This window comes from Nicotiana tomentosiformis, chromosome 3, assembly GCF_000390325.3.
Source record: "Nicotiana tomentosiformis chromosome 3, ASM39032v3, whole genome shotgun sequence".
Lineage (NCBI taxonomy): Eukaryota > Viridiplantae > Streptophyta > Magnoliopsida > Solanales > Solanaceae > Nicotiana > Nicotiana tomentosiformis.
The window spans coordinates 101,198,378-101,220,119 of record NC_090814.1 but is presented as its reverse complement, the minus strand read 5'-3'; the positions used below and the strand labels follow the sequence as shown (position 1 = coordinate 101,220,119).

The 21,742-nt window shown below is 36.6% G+C and overlaps 2 long non-coding RNA genes across 7 annotated transcripts; one reads left to right on the top strand and one right to left on the bottom strand.

Annotated features, from left to right (window-relative positions):
• The first annotated feature begins 2,828 nt into the window (after positions 1-2,828).
• LOC117280301 (uncharacterized) lies at positions 2,829-5,136 on the top strand. The gene is made up of 2 exons (XR_011414886.1): positions 2,829-4,170; positions 4,716-5,136. It is a non-coding gene; the product is annotated as an uncharacterized lncRNA (long non-coding RNA).
• A 4,007-nt stretch (positions 5,137-9,143) lies between these two features.
• LOC104111247 (uncharacterized) lies at positions 9,144-15,628 on the bottom strand. Of its 6 annotated transcripts, none has more exons than XR_011414882.1 (8): positions 15,500-15,628; positions 14,267-15,413; positions 11,857-12,671; positions 11,727-11,768; positions 10,900-10,964; positions 10,718-10,791; positions 9,714-9,787; positions 9,144-9,518 (listed from the first exon to the last, which is right to left on the bottom strand). It is a non-coding gene; the product is annotated as an uncharacterized lncRNA (long non-coding RNA). The 6 variants fall into 6 exon arrangements; XR_011414885.1 differs by adding an exon at positions 9,988-10,058 and having other exon boundaries at positions 9,144-9,524; positions 14,267-15,581; XR_011414884.1 differs by adding an exon at positions 9,988-10,058 and having other exon boundaries at positions 14,267-15,581.
• Between the last annotated feature and the right edge of the window lie 6,114 nt (positions 15,629-21,742).

Here is a 21,742-nt window from a genome sequence, read left to right as displayed (position 1 = left end):
TCTCTCTCTCTCTCTCTCTCTCTCTCTCTCTCTCTCTCTCTCTCTCTCCCTCCTCTCCTTCATTTCTTCCTCTAAGAAGCTAAGCTTCCATGGCTGTCACCTCCTAAATTCAACAAAATATATGCAAGTCATGCACTTATTCTTTTAATTCATAAACCTGGTGTAGGTAAGTATTTTCTGCAGCCCCTCCCGCTAGCAAACTTTTAACTCAACATCTAATGCCTACTCATGACATAGGCATTTTAGTTTTAGATTTTAGATCTTTCAGATTTAATTGATCCTTTATGTGCTTAACCAAAACCTATTCCTAAACTTCAGCCGAATCACTAGCATTCTATAAATGTGTTTCGTAAAGGTTAATTAAATAATGAGACTCTTAGAAGAGACTTTAATAAAAGATGAGACTCTCATAAGAGATTTTTATCACAAAATGAAATAAAAGCATAGATATTCCGATATCTACCATATCAATTCAATGGTCGTATCTTCTTCATTTTTCATTAAGTTTAAAATCCATGAATCCAACAATTAGGACAAAGTTGTTAGGTGTTTGTCCTAATTTTCTTACCATATTTGGTTAACCTATCTCTTGAAGAAAAAAGGCAATATAATTACCATAATTGGATTTTTCTTCTTGTAGAAGAAAATTATAAATCTCTCATATTTGGCTAGTCCATTTTCTTATAGGAAAATGTTTTGACTTCTATAAATTGAAAATCCTTCCTTCTTATTCAGTAGCATCCACAATGTAGCCATATAGAATTTGAGAGTCGTGTTTAGGGGGAGAACTCTTCGGGACAAGCGTTAGTATGTCACTTGTGTTTGCCTCTTCGTGAGGTTGTTCTCTTGATATTTTGTACTTTCTTTTATAGTGGATTGCTCATCTTCGCCGTGGTCTAGGTCAATTGACCGAACCGCGTTAAATGTTTGAGTGCCTTTTGGAATATTTCTCTTTTATTGTCTGCTTTATTGTTGCTCAAGATTTGCTTTACTAGCTTCCGCATGAACCTGATTATTTCAATCCTAACAGTGGTATCAGAGCGAGGTTCAAGACAGGTTCATCTTAGCAGGTTTAGTTCTAGCCGCAACCTATTTGATGGTAATCGAGATTTTTGTCTGAGAAATTTGACCGGAGTGTTGCTCACGTTGAGACAAACTTTGTGGCAGAGATTTGGAGATGCAACTTGTTGAAGATTATGTGAAGAAGATGGATCAAATTTATTTTGTCAGAAAATTCAGGCCAAGGGGGAGAATTATTAGGTGCTTGTCTGGATTTTCTTACCATATTTGGTTTTCCTATCTCTCGAAAGAAAATGGCAATATAATTACCATAATTGAGTTTTTCTTCTTGCAGAAGGAAATTATAAATCTCTCATATTTGGCTAGTCCCTTTTCTTATAGGAAAATGTTTGAACTTCTATAAATTGAAGACCCTTCCTTCTTATTCAATAGCATCCACAATGTAGCCATATGGGGTTTGAGAGTCGTGTTTAGGGGTAGAACTCTTCGGGACAAGTGTTAGCGTGTCACTTGTATTTGCTTCTTCGTAAGGTTGTTCTCTATTTTTATAGTGGATTGCTTATCTCCGCCATGGACGTAGGTCAATTGAGCGAACCACGTTAAATGTTTGTGTCTCTTTTGAAATATTTCTCTTTTGTTGTCTGCTTTATCGTTGTTCAAGGTTTGTTTTACTAGCTTTCGCATAAACCTGATTATTTCGATCCTAACAAAAGTATCATCAATAAACAAGAAAATTTTCAAGGTACATTAAAGTTTTGAAAAATCTTTAATAAAAACTTATAAAACAAATTTTAAATAAATATATATACATAATAAATAAGACACGAAATTTGAAAAAATATGAGTACTATCTTCAATTAAGATTTAAGAATATATACATAGTAAATTAAGACATAAAATTTGAAAAAGAAATATACTATCCCCAATTAAGAAACAGGTATGATAGAATGTATAACTTACGTATACTAACAATATATTAACATAGTATATATACTACCAGTATATTAATATATGTAATAACAGTATGACAAAATTTTACAGGAGCAATATAATTTAATTTGTTATAGCGAGTTTTTTTTATCCAAGTAACTTGTTCCACTTAATATAGGTAATTATTTGTTTAATCTTTTTAAGTGACTTGATCTATAATTGTGTAGTTATTTGATGGTTCATGCGGAACGGTGAATATTTTCCGTATAAAGTTTATACGCAGAAGTTCCATAATCCAGCATATTATGCTGGAATTTTCCGTGATTCAGCGAAACAGTGACTATTTTCAATGACTTTGCAAACACTGACAATTTTTTTTATTACCAGTTCGAAAATTGGCTAGCTCGTGCTATTTTCACTCAACTTTCATTAAGTTTAAAATCCATGAGTTCCACAAATTAGAACATAGTTAATTATCATCAATAAACAAGAAAAATTTCATGGTACATTAAAGTTTTGAATTTTTTTTAATAAAAACTTAAAAACAGATTAAATGAATATGGATATATACATAATAAAATAAGACACGAAATTTGAAAAAGAATATACTATCCCTAATTAAGAAAAAGGTATGACAGAACGTACGATTAACTTAAAGATAATACGATTTACTTATATATACTAATAGTATAAAACTATAAATAGAAATTACACGACAGTATAATTTAATTTGTTATGGCAAGTTATCTGCTTTATTTTCAAAGTAATTTATTCTCACGTAATATAGGTAATTATTTGTTTTATCTTTTTTAAGTGACTTGATCCGTAATTGTATGGTTATTTGATGGTTCATACGGATCTTCCTTTTGGAACTCGAAAAGCGGAAAGCAACAGATTTCCCTGGTCATCGTCCATCTAAGGTCTACACTGTAACACCAATCAAAACACTGACATTAAATATTATGTCCTTGCTTATAGACACGAAAAAGAAAAGAAGAAATCAAGGGCATGAGAAACTGCTATTGAGGTATTCACAACAGAGCAGCAAAGGAATTAATACTTATTGTGAGTATGGAACTGAATGATGATTTAGTTGTAGAGATCATTTCCCACTTACCTATGAAACTTTCAATTCAATGTAAAGTTCTAAGCAAGAGTTTCAATAGTAAGATTTCTGATCCTAAATTTTCTCAAACTTGGTTCCAACAGCAAAAGACTCATCTATTCATCATACAAATCATCTAAAAATTTCACAAAATCTCCATAAACCATATCCCAGCCAGTCATTGTTAAACGGTGTTACCCCTTAACGTTGCAGTTTTGGCCTCATGCAAGCGACTCCTTCTCCTTGATTTTGATAATAAAATTAGGATTTATTCTATTTTCAATCCTATAACCGGAGTGCACCAATTGATACGACATCCAGAGCCAAGAATTTTTTTTTTAATTGGTGATGCAGGCTTAGCTGTTGATTATTCTACTTCAAATCATTATAAATTGGTAATAGTCGGGAAGCAGGCTGAGCAAGAAGGGTATAAATTTTATGCATTTTCATCGGAGCGATCTGGCGTGTGGCATGAATTCCAATTGGGGATCAACTTGGGCAATAGTTTCAGCTATTTGGTTGTCAGTAGTAAACCCGTTTACGTGAATGATTCCTTGCATTGGCTCAGAGATGATGGTCGAGTTCTTGCTTTCGATACAAAGAGAGACCAAGCTACAATTCTTGACCTTCCTGAGTTCATCAATTATCACGATCCCATCTGGTACAAATCTTATACTGGTTTTACATGGTTAGGGGTGGCACAAGGTTTACTTACTCTTGTTTGCGTTTTCAAGAAATCTATAATCATTGCTACTTATGATTATGTAAGCAACAATTGGAGAGTTTCCCACACTTTGGACAACTTCATTACGGGTGTGGATGGCTATAATTATGGTTTCCCAATATAATCTGGATTGACAGCAAACAGGTGCTTTTCTTAGTAGATCGTAGCCCGAAATATTATCATGAATATTTGTACGAGTATGATTCCGAGACCAATAGGTATAAAATAGCAGCTTTTTTGGACAAAGAATATGCAATTAATTACTGTCGCCTATGTTCCTTCGAACCAACGTCAGCCGGTGTCCATAAGACACTTCCAGGCACGGTCCACACGGAACATATGTCAGCTATTACTCCAACGTTGGATCAGCTCAAACGATTTATTACTGAAGGTACTAGTTAGTTTCAGTTCACTTTTGTATTTTATTAGTTCTTATTAGCTATTTCTTTCAAATTTAATGTCTTTTAATTTTTAAACTACTTCCCAGTGTCAAGTCAACTGAGCCAATCAGCAATTTAATTGAAATAGCGAGTTGCCTTCTTTGTTGTGTCAATGTTTTCCATCAGATAAAGGAGTTATAGTATATAACTAAGGTTAAACTCAGTTTCCCAAATACAAATTCATTAACCTGTTTCCCATTTCTGATACTGGTTCTGGCTTCCTTCTTTTTGTTGAGGAAGTTGTTTCCCCAAACCTAACAAAAATTGGGTCAATGACTTCAAGAAATAGAATAAGCAAATATTCCTTCAAATGCCCTGGGGCAGTTATCGCTCCTGTGAGTCTTTGACTAACTGCAAGTAAGATATACCATTAGCTACTGGCACCTACAGTGGAAGATGCCTGAAACAGTGAATATAAGTGCTTCTTATCAAAATGACAAGAACTTTTTATGAGCGAGTTATACTCTAGGAGTTCATTTCTCCGATTTGTATGCAGTCAATACGGGTAAAACCAAGCCCGCTGCATGACTCGTCTTCCCGGTAAGCCAATCGGAGCAGGAACATGACCGTATTGTATCGGAATTAGAACGAAGAACCCCTCATATTAGGGCTCGGACAAGGTACCTGCCCTCGGGGATATCGGGGCAATATCCTCGAGGGCCGATCTGAAGATTGAAGACTTCGGAGAACATTACCAAGTAGCTGCGCACGACTAACAAAGGGCCGTCCATGCCTAATCGGATATCACAGCGCGAATCTCGGCTCGTATCGGTGATCGGCGAAACAGAAGATTTTTACCTTTTTTAGAATTGTAGTTAAGGTAAAACTCCCCTACTATATAAAGGGGAAAGATTATTATTCATGGGGACACATTGTAACATGCATATCAAGGCAATATACTCTTATTTTCTCTGTTATTCAAAGTTCTTACTTTTGTTCATCAGTTCTTCAATGGTACGAGCCCGGGATCGAAGGCAGGCATTTCATTAAGACATTACTGAGTCCGGGATCACTCTCCTTACTGGTTTGACAATTTATTACATCTTTTATCTGTTTAATCTAACGCCATTTATCATTTGTATCGAATTAATCTACATATCCTTAAAACCACATATAAATTTAATTGTTATCCGTTTTTACGGTAAACAACAGTATCTATATCTTGGAACTTAGAAAGCCACTAAATTTCGCACCAGGATTTGCAATTTAGATCCAAATAAACCTGAGTTTCCAGTAAACTTGTTCTTCTACAAGTGAGACCTATGAAGCATGTACTCTCATAAATCACTACATTTACCATTTCGTTAACTCTGATTCCATGTTGACTTGAGACCAATACATTCGAGAATAATACAAGGATAAAGATTAATATTATAATCTATAAGCTTAATTATATGTAAATTTTTATGATACACATTACTTGTTTAATAATGTTAGGATCGGGAACCCGGGTAGTGCGGAATATAGCCAAACAACGATATAATGCAATAACAAAGACAATGGAAGTTGATAACAACGACAATTAAAGTAGATAAAAAAGATAAAAATTTAACGTGGTTCGGTCAAAGTGACCTACGTCCACAAGCGGAGAGGAGCAATTTACTATAACAATAAGAGTACAAAATTAGAGTAAACACTCTAATTAATACGAAATACCCTAAGAGAATAACCTCACAAGATCACTCCAAAGAAAGGGTTCACACAAGTGCTTCCCAACACTTAACTCTCATACAAAACACTCTTAATAAAGGAAGAAAGGAAGAAACAAAAATTGAAGACAAGTCTTGTTGGTGTGTCTTCAAATGAGGAGAAACTCCTCTATTTATAGTAGAAATCCTTAGCCTAATAATGGATATTATGTCATGACAAATGTCATGATCCACAAATTTGTTATAATAGATATTATGTCATGGCAAATGTCATGAAAATTTGGCCATATTATAAATCTCCACCTTGGCCTAATTTTGGCTGATATAGTAAATTTGCTCCACCTTCTCCGCAAGAGCCCCAATGGGCATATGTCAAAATTTAATGCCATCAAAATCAGACAAATTGTATGATACCGAAACTGTAGTAGGGCCTATAACAGTGGATCCCAATAAAGTATACAACGAACCAGATCTGTGTGCTTTCATGATCACACGAGCACCTTGAAAAATTTTCAGAACTCCACCTTCACCAGTGAATTTGCACCCAAGGGATTCTAAAGTGCCCAAAGATATGAGATTTTTCTTCAACTCAGGAACATATCTAACATCGGTGAGAGTTCTCACCACATCATCGTGCATTCTGACCTGAATTGTACTTTTGCCAATAACGTTACAAGTAACATTGTTACCCAATTGGACAACTCCACCTGCAACTGAATCATATGTAGAAAACAAGTCCCTTCTAGGACCCATATGATATGAACAACCGGAATCTAAAATTCACTCATTGTCTAATCTGAAACTAGTTTCAGTTGCTAAAAATATAGTTCCCTCAATCTCATCAGTTGCTACACTAGCTTCGGCAGTGTTAGTATTTTTGTGCTCATTTTTTCTTTCTTTGTGCTTTTCTTTATTTTTCAGTTTATAACATTCAGAGATATTGTGACATTTCTTATGACAATAGCGACACTCTAAATTATTGTATCTGGAATTGGAGTCGGATTTGCCCCTAACAAACAAGCCAACTTCCGCTTGAGTTCCACTAGCTTCCCTAGTAATATCACTATCTATCTGTTCTTTTGATTTTAAGATAGATTTAATATCCTTATAAGAGATATTATCCTTTGCATAAAGCATAGTATCTCTTATATGCTTAAAAGATGGGGGTAGAGAACAAAGCAGTAACACGGCTTGATCCTCATCTTTAATTTCAGCATCTATATTACTCAAATCCATAAGAATGGAATCAAAGGTGTCAAGATAAGAGAGAATAGAGGTACCTTCACCCATACGAATTGTATAAAGCTTCTGCTTCAGGTAAAGTCTATTTTCTACCGTCCTCTTCATATATAAGGTTTTCAATTTTTCCCACATGCCTTTAGCTGTGGTTTCTACAGAAACTTCACGTAAAACCTCATTTGAGAGATTTAAAATGATACCTGCTTTAGCCTTTTTGTCTATGATGGCAAACTCCTCGTCCGTCATTTTATCCGGCTTCTTCTCCTTTTCTTGCAACGCCAAGTCTAAGCCATCCTGAATTAGGATAGCTTCCATCTTTAATTGCCACATTCCGAAGTTTGCACTTCGGTCAAATTTCTCAACATAGGTCTTTGTTAGAGTCATTTTGGCTATTGAAACTAACCCGGTTAGATCCGGCTCTGATACCAATTTGTTAGGATCGGGAATCCGGGTAGTACGGAATATAGTCAAACAACGGTATAATGGCAATAACAAAGACAATGGAAGTTGATAACAACGACAATTAAAGTAGATAAAGAAGATACAAATTTAACGTGGTTCGGTCAAAGTGACCTACGTCCACAAGCGGAGAGGAGCAATTTACTATAACAATAAGAGTACAAAAGAGAGTACAAAATTAGAGTAAACACTCTAATTAATCCCAAATACCCTAAGAGAATAACCTCACAAGATCACTCCAAAGAAAGGGTTCACACAAGTGCTTCCCAACACTTAACTCTCATACAAAATACTCTTAATAAAGGAAGAAAGGAAGAAACAAGAATTGAAGACAAGTCTTGTTGGTGTGTCTTCAAATGAGGAGAAACTCCTCTATTTATAGCAAGAAATCCTTAGCCTGATAATGGATATTATGTCATGGCAAATGTCATGATCCACAAATTTGTTATAATGAATATTATGTCATGACACATGTCATGAAAATTTGGCCATATTACAAATAACGTAATTAAAGTGTGAACTAATACTCTATATATAGCTTAAAGGATCTATCTTTTTTACCCTTTTATTAATTGATTGTCCATAGACTCCTTAAGGATCTTTCTAATCACTTTGAAAACTCGAAAAGCAAATCAGATTTCCAATCCGTCATGTAAGACACAGACGTATTAGGTTAAATATATGATGCCCTTATATAGACTCAGAAAAAGAAAAGAAATCAAATAAAGGGCATGAGAAACGGCTATATATTGAGGTATTCATAACAGAGCCAGCAAAGGAAACTTGCCCTTCAAGCTTGCAGTTCAAAACTTCAACGTAAACTTCTAAGTAAGAATTTTAATACTAGGATTTCTGATCCAGAATTTTCTCAAACTTGGCTCCAACGTCAAAAGATCTCTACACTACTCATCATTTTTTTCACTCAAAAGACTTCCATAAACCCTCCTTTCACAATCACTCACTGTAAGACGACTTTACCCGTTTGGATTGCGGTTTTAGCCTCATCCAAAGGTCTACTTCTCCTTGACTTTCATGAGTTTAGCAATTTCTGTGTTTTCAATCAGACCAATTGATACGAGCGCAGAAAAGGTTTTTATACAATTGGTGATGCGGGCTTAGCTGTTGACTACCCTACTTCAGATCAATATAAATTGGTAACCAGGCGTGTGGCATGAATTCCAATTGAGAATGAAGTTGAGCCATACTTTCAGCTTTTTGGCTCAGTATTAAACCTGTATACGTGCACGGTTCCTTGCATTGGCTCAGAGATGATGTTTCTTGCTTTTGATACAAAGAGAGAAGAGGCTGTAATGCTTGACCTTCCTGAGTTCATCAGCCATCATCGTGTCAACGGTAAATGGTTAGGGGTACTTTTGGCACAAGGTTTACTTACCCTTGTTTGCACCTTAGGAGAATTATTCCATAATCATTGCTTCTTATGATGTAAGCAACAATTGGAGAGTTTCACACACTGTGGACAATTTTGTTATGGGTCCGGACAATTATAATTATGCTTTTCCAGTCTGGATCGACAACAAACAGGTGCTTTTCCTAGTAGAACGTACCCATGCACAGTATCATGATTTATACGAGTATGATTCAGAGATCAATGGGTATAAAATAGTTGCAGTTTTGGACAAAGGCTATTTTAATAATTATCCAATGTATACCTTCGAACCAACAATAGCCAGTGTTCACAAGACACTCCGAGACGACAACAACAACAACAACAACCCAGTATAATCCCACTAGTGGGGTCTGGGGAGGGTAGTGTGTACGCAGACATTACCCCTACCCTGGGGTAGAGAGGCTGTTTCCAAATGACCCTCGGCATCCTTCCCTCCAAGAACTCCCCACCTTGCTCTTGGGGTGACTCGAACTCACAATCTCTTGGTTGGAAGTGGAGGGTGCTTACGATCAGAGCAACCCACCTTGTCTCAAACACCTGTCATCTATTACTACAACATAATACATAATTAGATGAGCTCAAAAGATTTATTACTGATGGTACCGGTTACTAGTTCTTTCAACATGTTCGCAGAAATATAGTGCACCTTCTTTGTGGTGTCACTTCAGAGTTTAGAAAAATGAGTTATAGTAGCATATTATTCATGTTAAATTCAGTTCCAAAATTCAAATTCATTAACCTGTTTCCCATTTCTGACACTGTTCTTGCTTCCTGCTTTCCGTTGACCAAGTTGTCCACTTGTACCCACCAACCCTACCAAAAATGGAGTATAGATTTAGGTCAATTGTTTCACGAGATAGAATAAACAAATATTCCTTCAAAGAGAAATGCCTTCGGCCACCACTACTCTGACTAACTGCAACTAAGATATACAATTAGCTACTGGCACCTTCAGTGGCAGATGCCAGTGTATATGATATTTTTTTTATTATTCAAAATCACAAGACTTTTACCGCACATGATGCTGCAGCCAACTAGAAGATGAGAAGTGAAAAACCCGAGAGGGTAGCCAGGAATATAAGCACTACAAACATACACGAAAAGTTGTTACAAGAATACAGATCCCAAATAGGTAGCACCTTTACAGCAGAAAAAAAGTTCATTACTAGAATAGAGTTTGCAATCTTGCAATCTTACACTCACCACTATATGCGGGCCAAGGCCGCATAAGTGAAAGCTAATAAATCAACAAGGTGTCACTTTACAAGCAAAAGTTATTGGGTTAATTTCTTCCTCCAAACCTAAGAACACAAGGATTGCAGGAAGTAAGACTCATAGCCGACTAAATGTGCTTATAATCTCTTATACTTCTCAAAGTAATTAGTTCTGGACAAAACTAATGAACATCCTGGTTTTACCCTAAAGTTCTTTTTTTTTTTTTTACTTTTCTTTCATTTTGGTAGAAATACCAGTTAATGCAGAAAGAACACTTGAATTTGCATGTGTTTTAGTTGACTTGGCTCCAGCAACTGTAAATGGTGTAGCAGAGCAATTATTATAAGCTAACCTCTTTAAGAACTGAGGCTGCTGGAATAAAAACAACTAATAGTGATAGATAACCACTGCTGCTCCTCCATATTTACAGACAAACACATCAAGCCCTAAACCGACAGTCTCAATCAGCATGCAAAGAGCTTAAGCCACAAAGCCAAAGTAAAAGTTACAGGTTAGGAGTTAACTGACATTGTAGAACTGTGAGAACAGACTCGCTGTCTGCTTTCAACTTCGCATATGCTTCTTTGAAGGGTATGTTATATCTGTCATAAAATGGATGACTTAAATGCCATAAATAAGGTAAGGAAACATTAACTTGAAAAGATGAAAAGGTACAGTCAACAAGCTATGGAAAATGCAATATATGATACCACTTGTTCGCCCAATTACTCTTCAAGTAGAAGATCCAATTTCATTGTCCGATTCCATAGGAGGGCTGAAAGAAACAAAAAGTTCAGAAAGGAGGCAAAGTACGATTCTTAAAGATAGAAGTATAAGCAATTACGACAAATTCAAATGCTAAACTTGCTAAAAAGCAACAGGAGAGTTTCTTTGACCTTTGTTTTTTTTTTTTCCGAAAGGGAGGGGGGTGAGATAGTGAACAAAAAGATATATGCAGACACTTATCTGGGAAACACTACAGAACTAAAATAAAAATAAAAAAATAAAACCAAAATCCGAAGGAGATGGAAAGCATGCAAAAGCAACTACTCATTGACTAAAGTACATCAGTTCTTTCAGTTAAAAGAAAAGGACATAGTATTTCAGAAAATATTCCACAAAAGAAACTGAGCACTATGTCTATAAACCTCAAACCATCTCTGATAAGTGATAACTCTCATGTGATGAACTTATAAAGAAACCTCTAGGCCCCCGGATTTCACAAAATGAAACCTATCTTGTGTCCGAACAACTGGATTTGAAAAAATCCTTAAGAGCAGCCAAAATTAATCATACATCACCGCTGCAAGATAAAGTGTACAAGCTGCGCTCAGTACTATAACTAGATCACAGTTTGGCAAGCTGGAAAACTCAAAAGAAGCAACATTTTCTCTATGTTTAATCACATTAATGTAACTGACACCTCTTTTAAACAATCAACAACACAGCAAATAAAACATATTAGGAGGCAGATACCTTGCATTTTCCTATTTTTGGAGAAGAGTTATGGGGGGATGTTTTAAGGAAGAAGACTCACTTTCTTCATGTCTTCAAGAATAGCCACTGCACCCCTGAACATCTGTAGTTTCGTAAAAAAATGAGCTCATATAAGATGAAGATAACAACTTGAGCAAAATGAGGGAGAAAGAGATTATCCAAGGACCTACAGTTGAACCACAATCACCATCACCGACATTGCTATCCACTGAAAGTATCCCTGATATTTAGTTGTGCTGCTTCAATAGCTGCCTCAAGGATTTGGCCAGTTAGCTCAATTGTTGGGGCCGACTCGATTTTTGATAGAAAGAGACAGTAGACAGCAGCATTGAGAATAATTTTATGATTATGTGAAGCTCTAATATAACCAGCATTATTGAAACCTGTAAAACATTACTCCATCCTGCCCTTATTATTTGTGACACACTTAATAAAAACACCCGCAGACCAATAATACATCAGTGTTACAACAGTGACAATCTCCTTGCAGATACATTTTGTGGAAAGTTTTGGTCCACCCCAACAAAGCAAAAGGAGGCAAAGTGCTATTATCTTTTCTTTCCTCCTCCCATCCAATTGCAACACTTAAAAAGAATCTACAGCCCGCTAGGAACTCTGCCACCCTCGCTTCCTTCCCTGTTGCCGTCACTACTTTTCCCATATGACTTGTTCCTTCTCTCCCCATAGTAAGTGGAGAAAACTGTATTTTTCATCAGGAAATGATTCTTTTGTAATTGATGTGGAGTGTTGTGTCTTAGAAAATCCACCACTAGGCTCAATAAAAAAAGACTAGTGAGACTTAGCCAAGAGGAGGAGGATTCAAATTTAAAGTTTAAGCAAATATGGTAAAACACATCCTCAGGCAGATTCGTTGCTTCAAGCCATATGATTTGAATCTTTTGTCAGACCTTGCAGGTACAGGACTAGTAAGAAGCTATGTTGAAATTCTGCCTGTGTCCTTAACAGTATTCCACGAACCAACAAGCTGAAAACAAAGAAAACATAATCTAAAGAAACACATAAACTGAAATACGTTAATAACTTGTTTTGCAAATGATTTTGCTTCATATACAAGACATGCGACCCCTTCGTTCTTTTTTTTTTTTTTTTTTTTTTAAGTTTTGCGGAGGAAAAAAGATAAAGAAAAAAAACATGCTATAGATATCGTGGAAGTCACAGGAAATCCATGAGATTTGCCACTTGCATAATGCAACCTTAAAAAACTCATTAAAGTGGATTTTAGTGTCTCAGCCTAAGATACCTGTTCCTCCATAGGAAGATAATCTACACAAGTGGAAAAGAAACCATCTTCTGTCAATGCAAAATAATACAGAACAAAGTCAACCTTTATAAAGTTCCACCACCCATCTTTGGATGAAACTGAGATCTCATTGCCTAAGAAATTAGAAAATTGGGTTTCTATCTTTGTTCATGTTGAGGCTGAGCAAGCAAGCACAGTTAAAAAACACAAACCTTTCATGTTCATCATTCAGAAGATGACAGATTGACTTCTCATTTTTTAAAATTTTCTTCACGTTGAGGCTGAATAAGCCAACACAATTATATAGGAGGTGGTAAAACACAACTAACATGCACCACGATACTGACTATGAACGTTGTGAGCGGCTATTGTCCAAGCCAAACCTCTTTGGCCGGTAATGGCTCTAGGAAATGGTAAAGCGTCATTACTGACAATTATCATCTAGAATGCAAAGGCAATTCCTATAATATCACACAGTGCACGCTATCTTTCAGTTTCTGCAGGACTAACTAGCTACTAAAATTATAGTTAAAAACTAACAACTCTAAATACAACAACAACAAAAAACCCAGTTTGATCCCATAAATGGGGTCTGGGTAGGGTAGTACAGACCTTACCCCTACCTCATAGAGATAGAAAAACTAACAACTCTAAATGAGTTACAAAAATTTAAAAAATCACATCTTATTGATACCTCTACTTTACAACCTTTGGATGTTGCTTCCTCAAACAAACCAAAATCAGTATATCACCATTCACCAGTATAAAGTCTATAAAGGGGTAAAGGACATTGGTGCCATGGACTGTCAGCAACTGGTATCATGACTTTAGGTGACCAGAAATTATGGTTTGGTCACTTTCCAAATTTTTGAACACATTCTGATTATTTAATTTAAATGTAAATTATTATAAGTTCAAAGTAAAGATAGTATTCTGTGGATACTTATCGAAAGAAATTGATGTTTGGGAAATTTTTAAGGGAAAGAAAATTAGGAGGAATAAAATGTAGAGATAAGTAAGCTACAGATTAAAACAGTGGAGTGTAGTTGAGAGACCAACATAGCCCTATCATAAGTAAGGTTTCTAGTAAGACCATCAAGGCTACGTTTCAACTCTTACGGCTTACCAAGTTACTCTCTCGGTTAGAGACTCCGATTGGTAGTATAGATAAATGTATCAGTGATCCACTACTTTTCATGTCACACTAAAAATTCCAGCCCAACCAGAGCTGGACAATGCAAGATGGTTTTACATGTTCAGGTAACAACACTATAAAACCAAAAGTCAGAGTTAGACAAGGAGATTAAGATTCATTGTACCTTGACAATCACATGGCAGTCCATGGGACCTGTAACAGCTCTTATATCCTAAAGTTGAATCAGGTTATTTAGGCACCAACAAAGAAAAACAAGTAGGCTGTTGTGTCAATCAAACAGGTAATCATACATCAAGAATTGAATCAACATTTGAAGGGGCAGAAACATCACTACAAATAGCTGCAATCAGCATCCATTTTCCCAAAGAAATCCAGCACGGGCAGGTTCATGGCCATTTTCACCACCTAAATTAGAAAATTTTCAAGACAACGTTAAACTGGACTTTGGTTAGAACCAGATTCCAAGGTTATGTGCCAAATTTAGGTTAGAGATTCCTGAGCAACTGTTTAGTCACGCATATTCCTGAATAATTATTCATAAGAATTCCTGGACTCCTTAAAGGCTTATTTAGTTATAAGTGGAATCACTAGCAGAAACTTCACTCATGTGAGGCGAGAAAGGAATGCACAAAGGGCACTGGGCAACTCATGAAAATGCAATTTCTAATTTTGCCATTATACAAATTAGAATAATATGTGAAGCTCCATGAGAATATTAATTTAGCGATACTCCTGTTCTAGAATTGAAATAGAGACATCAGGTATAATCCAAGTTGACCTGATATGACTGCAATTTTGTTCAAATTTGCATCTGAAATATAAAATATCATCACACAAGACAACCTTAACATGTCTTAGGGCATACAGGAGAAAATGTTACAGTGGATTTCGGAAAACTACCATCTTAGTAAGGCAACAGGATAAATAAAAACAGCGAACAAATTGACAACCTAAAACAAATAATATAAGTGCTTCCTCTGTAATAGATTAAGTTTTTATCACACAATTCAACACGCATTGATATCAAGATAGGCAGACGTCCTAAGTCCAACTCTCAAACCCATCAACAGAAATGTTTCCACATGATTGATTCAAGAAAAATAATTAGACCACATATGAGAGGATGTGTTTACGACCTAAAATAAATAAATAAATGTCTCTCTTCTTTAATAGTTAAACTTTGAAATGAGATGATCACACAATTCATAAAAGTAAATCCCTAAAAATGGATCATCTCAGGAAAACGAGCTGGATATGGCAACCCGCGACAAAACTTGGCAGAACTCTGTCAATGAACTCTGTCACAACATCTGCAATCAGTTCACTTTAATAACTATAGCATATGAAATTTTATTTAAAAACTGCATTGCATGATATAAGCTTCACAAATACCTACATAAATTTATGCAATACAATAAATTACAAAGGCACTAATCATATAGATACTATGAGGAAGCACAAGATGGGATACTCTTTGGGTGATGGAAATATTTTAACTTCCTTAGTTGGCCAACATTTGAAATTGTTTCCGAGTTAGAACATTTCATTATCTTCCGGTTTCTACATGCATCCTATGTTGGAATAGATGGCCCAAACACCTCAAGCCCAACAGACACAGATCCAGGCCCACCCGGTTGATACACTGATCATACAAGTAAACTTATTGTATAGATAGACACTTTTTATTACATAGCCATTGTTTTATTCCTTGTAGTATAAATAGATGATAAGGCTAATTTGTACAGTTGAATTTTTCATTTTTCAATACACAAATATTTTTCTTATTCTCTGGCTTCTTCCCGTTCATATCGTCTAGGGTTTTCTACAGAATGAAACCAAAATTCTCTTCGATTACTCTCAGATTCACATGGTATCAGAGCGAATCCTGGTAGTTTTTGCCATTATCTGACCCTTCACCGGAGAAATTTCGATAATTTCATGTCCGTTCTTGTTCAGATGAAGTTATTGGTAATTTCGGGTTTGTTTGATTGAGGTATTTGGTTAAGAATCGTCCCTCAGAAGCTTATTTCAACTATTTTCTGATGAATCTTGTCCTCCGTTCGTCAGATAATTGGACGGGTATCACAACGTGAAGTTCATCTCAAAATTAGGGTTTTCGTCATTGTGAATCGATAATTCTGGTGATATTTTTCTTTGCCCTAACTCTCTGAATCCTCTATATTGATTACTTAGTCAATTTTCAGTAGATATTGTTCAGTTTCAATGGCTATTAATAATGATGCCTCATCTCCGACTGAACCGTCTGGTAGTTCTACCTCTTTAGTCCTTGATGTTTTTCATCCACTTTATCTCCATCCTCCTGATACACCGGGAACTATATTAGTTTTTGTACCATTTGGTGGTACAGGTTTTGGAGATTGGAAGGAAGGAATGTTAATTTCATTAGCTACAAAGAATAAAATCCAACTCATTAATGGAACTCTTATTGAACCTACACCTAACTCTCCCCTGTATCCTCATTGGCAACCCTGCAACAACACGGTTAAGGCATGGATAATGAACTCTCTTTCTAAAGACATAGCTAAAATAATTCTATACTATGAAAATGCTAAAGCCCTTCTCTTTCAATCTAAGTTACCTACCAAGTATTGGGGGAGTGTGTTCTTACTGCAACCTATCTAGTAAACAGATTTTCATTAACAGTTCTTTCTAACAAAACTCCTTATGGAGCTTTACTTGGTCATCCTCCTACTTATAATCATTTTAGATCCTTTGGTTGTTTAGCCTATGCTATTGTTCCTCCTCCTTCTAGAGACAAGTTTAAATCCAGAGTCATCCCCTCTGTATTTCTTGGTTATGCTTTTGGCAAGAAAGCTTGCAGATTGTTACACTTGGGTAACAAATCTGTTTTCTACTCTAGGGATGTGACCTTTGCTGAACACATCTTTCCTTCCACTTCTTCTCCTTCTGGTTTCTTTTCTTCTTCACCCACTACTTTTTCTGATCACCTTTCTTCCATTCCTGCACAACCTTCTTCCTCTTCTATTCATCCTGTTTCCTCTCCTCCTGCTTCACCTTTCAATTCTTCTTCTTCTTCACCATTAGCTTCTTCTCCCGATTCTTCTTCCCCTTCTCCTCCTCATGTTTTACCTTTCAACTCTGCTTCTTCACCATTAGCCTCTTCTCCTGATTCTTCTTCTCCTTCACCTCCTCCCTTGAGGAAATTTTCTAGACCTATTGTCACTCCTACTCACCTTAAGGACTACATTTGTTATGTTGTCCCTCCTGCCCACTCCTCTATCTTTTCCTCCTCCTCATCTTCACCTATATCCTTGTCTGAACCAGCATTTTATCATCAGGATATTTCTAACCTTGCTTGGCAAGAAGCCATGATGAAAGAATTTCAGGACTTAGAGGCCAATCAGACTTAGGACATAGTCCCTTTACCTCCTGGTAAAAAGGTCATTCCTTGTAAATAGGTGTATAAAATCAAGCAACACTCGGATGGTAGCATTGAAAGGTATAAAGCTAGGTTGGTAATAAGGGAAGATACTCAACAAGCTGACATTGACTATTTTGAGATATTTTCTCCTGTAGTCAAATTCACCACTATTAAGTGTTTGCTTGCTTTGGCTGCCAAGCATTCTTGGAACATCTAACAACTTGATGTCAACAATGTATTTTTGCATGGGGATCTCTCTGAAGAGGTATATATGAAGGTCCCTCTTGGTCTTATAATATTTCCCTCATCTTCTGATCCTCCACTTGTGTGCAAGCTGAAGAAGTCCTTGTATGGCCTTAAACAGACCTCCAGGCAGTGGTTTGCCAAGTTATCTCATGCTCTTATCTCCAGGGGCTATTCCTCCAGTCTCAATGACTATTCCTTATTCACCAAATCTTCTGGAACTTCCACTGTCCTCATTGTTGTATATGTGGATGACATTTTATTGGCTGGGAATGATACTTCTGAAATGACTTTCCTCAAGGCATTTTTGGATGACCAATTCAAGATCAAGGATTTGGGGGTTGTCCATTATTTCTTGGGTCTTGAAGTATCTCACTTGCCTCATGGTCTACTTGTCAATAAATACAAATACCTTAAAGAGATGTTTTCAGAATTCCATTGTTCTTCTGCCTCCTCTGTGGTGACACCTTTGGATTTGTCTATTAAGCTTACCTCCAATTCTGGTGATGTTTTAGTTGATCTTTCTCCATACAGATGACTGATAGGAAACTGCACATGCATGCTACTCTTCATGTTCTTAGATACTTGGTCAAAGACCCTGACAGAGGCATCTTCTTCAACAGAAATCAAAATTTCTCTTTTCAGGCATTTTCAGATTCTGACTGGGCAGGCTGCCCTTCTTATAGAAAGTTTATTAATGGTTACTTTGTCACTCTTGGGGGCATTCCTATTTGCTGGAAATCTAAGAAACAGCCCACAGTCTCCTTGTCATCTGCAGAGGCTGAGTACCGGGACTTGAGGAAGACTGTGGCTGAACTTACTTGGCTTGTGAGACTTTTGGCTGACTTGGGTGTCACCATTTCTGCCCCCATTCCTCTTCAATGTGATAATAAGTCTGCTATCAGCATTGCCAAGAACTCTGTATCTCATGAGAGAACCAAGCATATTGAGTTTGATTGTCATTTTGTTAGGGAAAAGCTTGCTTGTGGCCTTATTTCCTTGCAATATGTTCCTACTCAATCTCAACTTGCTGACATTTTCACTAAACCACTCACTGGTATTCAACATCAATATCTTCTCTGCAAGTTGGGTGTTTTGTCACCCTCTAGCTGGGGGGGGGAAGGGGAGGGGGGTGTTGGAATAGATGGTCCAAACACCTCAGGCCTAACAGACACAGATCCAGGCCCACCCGATTGATACACCGATGATACAAGTCTTGTAAACTTATTGTATAGATAGCCACTTTTTATTACATAGCCATTATTTTATTCCTTGTAGTATAAATAGATGATAAGGCTAATTTGTACAGTTGAATTTTTCATTTTTAAATACACAAATATTTTTTTATTCTCTAGCTTCTTCTCGGTCATATCGTCTAGGGTTTTCTACATAATGAAACCAAAATTCTCTTCGATTACTCTCAGATTCACATCCTAAGGTTTTGTACCACATAGAAAAGGAGTCGTTCTAGTAAATCACCTAAAAGTACTTTTACTGTATGCATAGTTTGTTCTTCATTCTCCGGTGCCGGTGATGAAAATAACAATGTCAGATTTTTCTATTCTTTACCTTTTATTTACGGCATACTGAAACGAGTCAATCATCCAAGAAGAAAGGCGATGCATGAAAAAATTAGGAAATCTTAGCTCGAATTCGAACGAAATAGAGTTAGCTAACGAAAATAGAGGGCAAGAGAGGGAGGAATTATTTAGGGTCAAGTGTGTTCCGTAAAAAGTCAAAATGGAATTTTAGTTACTCCTAGTACTCCATTAATTATCCTCGAGAAAGAAAGAGTTCGAATTAATTTGACAAAGGTTTTTCCTCCTTTTTATTACTCCATTATTTATTTTTAGTATAGATACTCATTCCGTACTTGTGAAGATGAAAAAAGAAGGCTAACTACAAACTGTACACAGAATGCTAACGATATTCTTTCAAAGTTGCAACTCATGACAAAAAGTTTGTCTAAAGAAGTTAATGTTAGCCGCACTACATAAGTTCCTAAATCCTATTCATGAACAAAGATAGACCCACGCTTTGATGTTTATAGGTTTAAAATTTTAGTCTTTTTAATTTATTGGATTCTAAATTAATAATTTGTATATATTTAATAAGTTTTTTAAAACAAATATAGAGTTTTACTGGGTTCGACCAAACCCATAACCGAAGGGCCAGCTCTGCCCATGTTCATGAAGTCCAATGAGACGCTAAATAATGAGAAATCGCTTAGCTATTCTTTAGTTCTCAAATGAGATAAATGAATTTGTAAAATTTGACTTAGCTTGAAGATCATAATTATACAATGCATCTACGTTACAAATTGATGAGCTTTCCTATGAAGTGGACCATAGATAAAAATGAGTATTCTTGCTTGATCCCCCTTGAGGGCTGAGATTCATATGTATCATAATAACCTTTGGTATTCACTATTCTCATTTTCTTTTTCTTTTTTTTTTGGTAAGTAACCCTTGTGTATAGGGTAAAATATGATATGACGCATGGCTGACTAAAAAAAGGACACGTGAAATCCAAGATGGAATGGCTGAGGACCGAACGCAGCCACTGCGCTTGTCACCGAAACAGATAACGTTCATAAAAGTGTATTAAATGCTCTGCGCCCGGTAGCATTTACTAAGGAATATTCTACAGCATTAAGAGCGACGGTCCGTTACAAAGAAATTGGCATTTACGCTCAATGTTACATCTTCATCAATGACCCTCATAATTGACATTAAAGGAGGGCGCGATCCTAGGACCTTCTTCTCTAGACATAGCTATAAATAGTGAGCTCAGTTATCATTGTAAATGACACGAAATTTCTGGCAAGAACATATATTATATTCTATACAAAGCTTTATATAATTTCACTCTCTTGCTTTTTGATCCCATCATTGCTGTGTTCGAAAACCGTGTTCACAGAATTACTATCTTTGCTATTTTATCTACATTCCAAGGCTAAGTACCGTGTATTTCTTCGATTATTATATTATTTCAGGATCAAATTAGTTCACTTGTCTAGAAACCACGTATAAATTCAACTGTATCATTTTACGAGTAAATAGTTTGGTGCCCACCGGGGCCTAGACGGATGTGCAATTAAATTGATCCTTGCCTCTTTTACTAACGTGTTTAGACTATTTTTTATCTTAGAAAAAATCGCAAAAAATAGTAGAAAACACTGTTAACGATGCACACAACTCCGAAATTCGAGGGGATCAACCTCATTTTGAGGACTCAATCAGTGACACTTGCAATTAGGGGAATGACTCCACGTCGGTGCATGACAGACGGTACCCTCGACAGGTTCGGGAAAGAACTCCTGATGATGCTGACGAGGAGCAAGTAGCGGATGCTGTGAGGATCCTGCAAGAGCAACATACAATCATTCTAGGCCATCTCACGCGGCAGGATTAGATTATGACGGAACTGAAGCAGGCGTTGTCAGGTGCTTCGAATAATGCGAACATGCGCGATCCGATTCCTCCCGTTGTTCCCGCAGACCAAACAACACAGAGAATTGATAACAACACTCCCAGGGGTGAAGTCAGCTCCGATGGGACTGAGGAGAGCAGATCAGGTCTTAACAATGAGAACGATTCATTCAAAGATGAGCTTTTATGGTTCATTAGGGAAGTAAACGCCTGCATTGATCAAATCCCGGGCACACCACCAGTACTGAAAGGCCCGAACTCAAAAAAGTATGTTTAATTATCATACAAACCAAGTGCGGCACCAGTACTAATCCCGAAGCATTTCAAAATGCCTGAAGTTCCAAAGTATGATGGAACTTCAGATCCACAGGACCATATTACCACCTACACAACGACGGTGAAAGGAAATGATCTAGCTCCTCACGAAATTGAATCTGTGTTGCTAAATAAATTCGACGAAACTCTCACGAGAGGAGCCCTAACGTGGTGTTCGCTACTGCCCGAGCATTCCATAGATTTCTTTGAGATGCTCGTAGATTCTTTCATTAAAGTTCATGCCGGG